Source organism: Rhinoraja longicauda, chromosome 14, assembly GCF_053455715.1.
Source record: "Rhinoraja longicauda isolate Sanriku21f chromosome 14, sRhiLon1.1, whole genome shotgun sequence".
In the NCBI taxonomy this organism is placed as follows: Eukaryota; Metazoa; Chordata; class Chondrichthyes; order Rajiformes; family Arhynchobatidae; genus Rhinoraja; species Rhinoraja longicauda.
The window spans coordinates 9,285,778-9,291,925 of NC_135966.1; positions in this window are offsets into that span (position 1 = coordinate 9,285,778).

The window sequence follows — 6,148 nt, forward strand, 5'->3', positions numbered from 1 at the left end:
ATATATATATTTGCCAATTGGATGCACCTTTAAGTGTTGGGGTTGTCCACGTTATTGGTGCAAAATAATAAATATTATTTACACCCCCCCCCCCATCACACATTTTGGAATATATATCTTTGTGTGTGTGTGTGTGATATATGAATACATATATGTGTGTGTGTATGCGCATATATATATATGTGTGTGTTTGTACATATAGTGTGTAGGAAAGAACTGCAGATTCTGGTTTATAGAGACAAAAAGCTGAAGTAACTCCAGTCTGAAGAAGGGTCTTGACGCAAAACGTTATCCATTCCTTCTCTCCAGAGATGCTGCCTGTCCCGCTGAGTTACTCCAGTTTTTTGTGTCTATCTATATATAATGTGTGTGTTGTGATGTAGGGGGAGAGTGAATATTTTCCTTATAATAATAATAATAATAATCCATTTATTTTATATAGCGCCTTATCACATGCTCAAAGCGCTTTACAAAAACAATTAACATAGAAACAAACAGACAAACTATCCTGACGGAAAAGCGGCGAATACTCAACGCCAGCGTCCTCTCATGTCAGGGTCCGGCAGTAGACATTAAAGAGCACAAGACACACAGATAAATTTTTTTACATAAAACAGCCATCACAGTGATTGCTCTAGGCATACCCTCACTGTGATGGAAGGCAAAGTCTTATCTCCTCCTCATTCTTCTCCCGTGGTGCCACGAGGTGATCGAGGCTCCCAACTTTTTGAAGCCCCCACCGGGCGATGGAAAGTCCCTGGGCCGAGCCGAGCAGGCCGATGAAAGTCCTGAGCCCCCACCGGGCGATGGAAAGTGCTGCGGCCAGGCCACGCAGGGTGATGAAGGGCCTGCGGGCGGGTTATAGCTTTCATTTCCAAATCAAAATGCAAAGGAAAAAACTCCAATCCAATAAATCATGCTGCTTCATTCCAATACTTTTTAGGGAATATATATGGGCCTATTCAGTCTATTCCTCACATGAATCAAACTGATTAACCTTGAGTCAGAAGAAGGGTCCCAACCCAAAAGGTCAACTATCCGTGCCCTTCAGGATGCTACCTGACCCGTTAAGTCACTCCAGCACTTTGTTTAAATGGTGAACCTTTGCTGTATTCCCTTGAACATAATGCATCCTTATAAGACCATACCTTATTTCAAGGTCTTTCATTTAAGCTCTATTACTCCTACACGCTTTAAATTCTTAATATCTTGCTATACCTGCTCCTTAACTTTCAGATTCATAAATAGAATCATCGAAGTCCCTCTGAATATCAACACCTTTCAATTTCTCAATACTTTCTCAATACTTTGTACTTTCTATTATACAAAAATGCATGACCTCACATTTTTCACATTATATCGCAACTGCATGTCCTCACCCATTCAGCTAACCCCTTATTCATCTTTGTCATAACATTGACCACCACCCTGTTTTGTATCTTTGGCAAATGTTTACTTATTACCTTTAGTCTGCTCTTCCTAATCATTGATATAGATTGTGCACATCTGGAACATGAGTATCCATTAATCCCAACCAGAAACTGTGTGTTTATTCCCATGTAAAACACAACCAGAAACTTTGTGTATATTCCCATGTAAAACACAAAATGCTGGAGTAACTCAGAGGGTCAGACAGCATCTGTGAAGGGAACGGATAGCTGATGTTTCATGGCAGCATCCTTCTTCAGACTAACTGGGGGGGAAGGGGGGAGGAAAGAGTTCTGGAAGAGTTGAGCAAGTGATAGATGGATGCAGGCGAGGTCTTCTCTCCATTTTCTGTCCATTAACCAATCTACACTCTACATCAGAATTTTGTTTAACAATTTCCTGCTTGACACCTTATTGAAGACCTTCCCAAAATCCAAATACACGGCATCAGGGGTTCACATTTATCTGTTCTGTTAGTTACCGCCTCAAAATAAAGTAAAACATCAATTAAATTTGAAAATAATAGAAGAGTTGGGCCAGATCAATATGGACTTATGAAAGGGAAATAATATTGTATTGCTTTTATTCAACAGCATGTTAACATTTTGCCTGGGAGAAGAATTACAAGAAAATCAGTAAATTAAATTAAAGAGATTAGAAGTAAAGAAGGACAAGGGCAGAACTTCAGAATTGGCAACTGCTACTTTGAATTAGAGATTTAGTTGACTGTGCACATAAATGATATGGACGCAGAGCTCGGGGGGAAAAGTGTATAAATTTACTTTTGACACTCATGAAGGTGACATTGCAAATAATTGAAAATCATAGAAAGAGGACACTTAATAAATAATGGAATAAGCAGAAATGAGCAAACTAAGCAAAAATTAGGAGATAAAATTCAAATGATTCTAAAGATGTCCTAGCCCAAACTGATGGGAAAATAAATTATGAATGAAGTTTTGCATTTAAAGGTCGAAGGCACTTTAGATTCAGGAGGCACTAAATGCAGCAACACGAGTGGTTAAGATCACAATAAAACCTAATGGAGTACTATATTTCACTACTAGTAATAAAGAATATAAAAGTCAAATAATAATGATGAGGCTATAATAAAAGTCTTAGAAATACCTGACATATTGCAGGCAAATGTCTCCACATTTTAGAAAGTTAAACCATTCTGGATGATTAAAATAATAGAAATGTTGTAATGAACATTTTTTTTTAAATCATTGCAACCCCGGAAGCCATTAAGCCCATCAAATCCTTGTCAGGAAATCATTAGGTCAGCTTTCCTGATCTGTTTCCCATAATATGCATATTATTTTCCTTCAAATACATACCCAATGGATTTAAACCCACAACAGAATCTACTTTCACCTTCCTAATAGGTGTTGGGTTGCACCTCATCTGGTTCCAACTGTCACAGCTTTTAGAACACTTTCCACAGATTGAGGCAAAGTAGGCAGAAGGGAAAGTGACAATAGGAAATTGTAGACTGTTTAACTTAGCATCAGTCATGGGTAAAAATCTGCAATCTATTATTTAATGAAGTGGTGACAAAGCATTTAAAAAAGTGAAAGTTAAGCAGAATCAATTTGATTGATTGAAAGATACAGCATGAAAACAGGCCCTTCGGCCCATTGAGTCCACACTGCCCATCGATCACCTGTTCATGTTAGTTCTATGCCGCTGAGGAAAAAGATCAGCTATGATCGTATTTACTGCTTGAGGAACCAAAACTAAGGTGGTTTTACAATAAGGAAATTGAAAAATATTATTTTGAGGAAATAGGGAAAAAAAAAACTATGACTTGAATACCAAATAAGTGTTTCAGGTTCCCACAATTTCAAAGCCTGAGATTTTATCATTTCCTCCTCTCTAATCTCAAGTTACCAAACCAAAATATTGCTCTCTATTTCTAGTCTTGTTTACCCCCAAACCACTTGTTAATTCACTGATAGCGATAGCTTCATTGGCCAATGTTTTCAGCTCTGAAAATGTCACCCTAAATACCTCTACCATCACACACCTTTCATTTTTAAATGATTTAAAAATCCACATCCAGTCAAGCCTTCAGTCTTTTACCATAATATCTCCCAAAGTGCATAGTTACAAATTCCTTTGATAATTCTCTTATAAACAGATTTGGGCTAAAGTTACTACGAGTGAAGGCTCTGCTTGGATGGAGCTTCAACAAGTAGCTATTGAAATAAAATGGGATCGGGCATTGCGAATTAGAATCACCATTCTGTAATACAAATTAACCAGATAAGATGGGCTGAATGTTGGTGGTATTTCTGTACTGACAGATTGCGAGAAAATAATTTAATCTTAACTCTTGCAGTTGTATGCACATACTTCAATTAACATTATAATATTCAGATATTATTTATCACATCAGGAGAGTCTCCTCTTTGTCATGTATTCTGCAAAAAATACGTTCAAGCCAGAGTCTATTGAAAAATGTTCTCTTTCAAGAAAATGTTTATCTCAGCTAAAAATTATTTTTGGCTGTGAAAGGAATTAAGATCTTTTATAAATAAAGTCCTGGCAAAGGATGCAGGGTATATTTAGATGCGGCTACAAATATAGATGCATATGTAATATCTATAACTAAAAAATATAAACGGAGATAATAAAATACAAAAATAAAGATGCTTCAATTTAGCCTTAGATTTGGGTTCATGTGGCAACGAGGGAAAAGAAGCATCAGGCCACGTCTAAGCTTTATTCACCAATTCAACAAATATCTTCACTTCATTAAAGAATTAGTTATTGGATATGTAGACATTTTTTAAATACAACTACATAATTATAAATATTTTATCCTTCAGGATTAAACAAATCTATGGATATAAATGGAAGCTCTTAAACTTTGTGCCTATACCATCGCTACAAAGACTGGAAGAGAATTATGCTCAATTGGAAAATGTAAAATTACATATATTAATTGAAGTAGGAATGGGTAAACCAAGCTGAGTAATTGTTTCATGACCATTATTAGTCAGAGAGATACAGCATGGCAACAGCCCCTTGATGAGGTCCGGCAACAGCCCCTTGATGAGGTCCTTACCTACCAATGGTTCAATGGGCTCGACTGGATCGGGCGCCAATCCAAGAGGATAAGCGCGCGGAGCGGACACAACCTGCATTGGCACAGAGCGGTAGAGCAGTAGAGGACACCAATACCTTCGCTTGGCCAGGCCGACCTGCAACTCTGCCAGAACAGGCCAGGTTAAAAACACTGCACCTGTAATAACGAACCTGAAAATAGCACCAAACCTGGCGACTCTTGTCTGAAGTCTCAAACCCAAAACGTCACCCATTCCTTCTATAGAGATGCTGCCTGTCCCGCTGAGTTACTCCAGCATTTTGTCTACCTTAAATTTAAACTAGCATCTGCAGTTCTTTCCGGCAGATGCTGCCTGTCCCGCTTTGTGTCTATCTTCGATTTAAACCAGCATCTGCAGTTCCTTCCTACACTACAACTCTTGTATACTGCCAGTGTACTATTCCTATACACATGTATTTAATCTAAGATGTGCTATGTATAGTAACACATTTACTGAACAGTCTGCAAAATAAAGAATTTCACTGTACTTCAGTATATGAGATGATAAAGTACCATCAATGTGCAAGGGAACTGGAGCACTCAGCAGTCACAGGGAGAATGTGTAAACACCACAGATAGCAACATCAGGATTGAACCTCGCAATGAGGCAGCAGCTCTACTAGCCGCACCATTCCTATTGAATGTGCTTTCATTTTTGGACGCCATGTTCCAGCATTTTCACTGAAACTTAAACCTGTTAGCGGTTGCACGGAAACGAATTCAACAGCAAGCCCACAGCTTCCACTCCATCGTTACGAGATATGCTGAATTGGGAGTACAAACTGATGAACAGCCCAAGATTAAGATAATGAAAGCATCTCGGGTGGATCGTTACAAGTGACTGATGTTACGTGGAGTATATACAATGAAATTGGCTAAATGTCTCCTTGAAAGGTTGACAAATCCTCCAATGTGTTTTGCTCTGCTAAAGACAATAGTTTATAGATGATGGTACCCAAAGTGTCCACAATCAAAAGTCAGGATTTTCAATTCAACAGGGTTTTATAAACTGATGCACCAAAAAAGGTGTTGCTAGTTGTTTCAAGCTTGTGTTACTAAATATTAGTTTGGTGAAATGCTTATCAAAATTATTTGAAAATAAGCTATAGGTAAGTGTTATCAAATGTGATTTTTGTCTCTGCAATGAAGAACTATTTTTTCCCCATCACGAATGCATTTTCCAAAATCATTGTTATCTGAATGTTTTATTATACCATGTGAAAAATTGAAAGACAAACTTCATCACTATATGTAGATTTAGGAGGGCATTTGTTATATCAAGCTGATTTTATGCCAAATAGAATCTGGAAGGAAAGGTTATAACAAATTTGAGGCATTTTTCAGAGCAAAACATCGGCATTTTTCAAAGATTCCAAGGTGCTAAGGCTAGACCTACAAGACAACTTTGTCATCAATTCCTCAAAATATCAATACTTAACTAATTCAAAACATGATACACGTGTATTTGGAAGTACATATACCCCATACGTACTTGGAAGTAAGCAATGACCAACATAATGGTCACGATCATTATTTTGCATTTAGTTGAATACAATTAAAAATCACTTAAAAAAATGATACATCCTTGCTAATTGTTTACAATTCTTT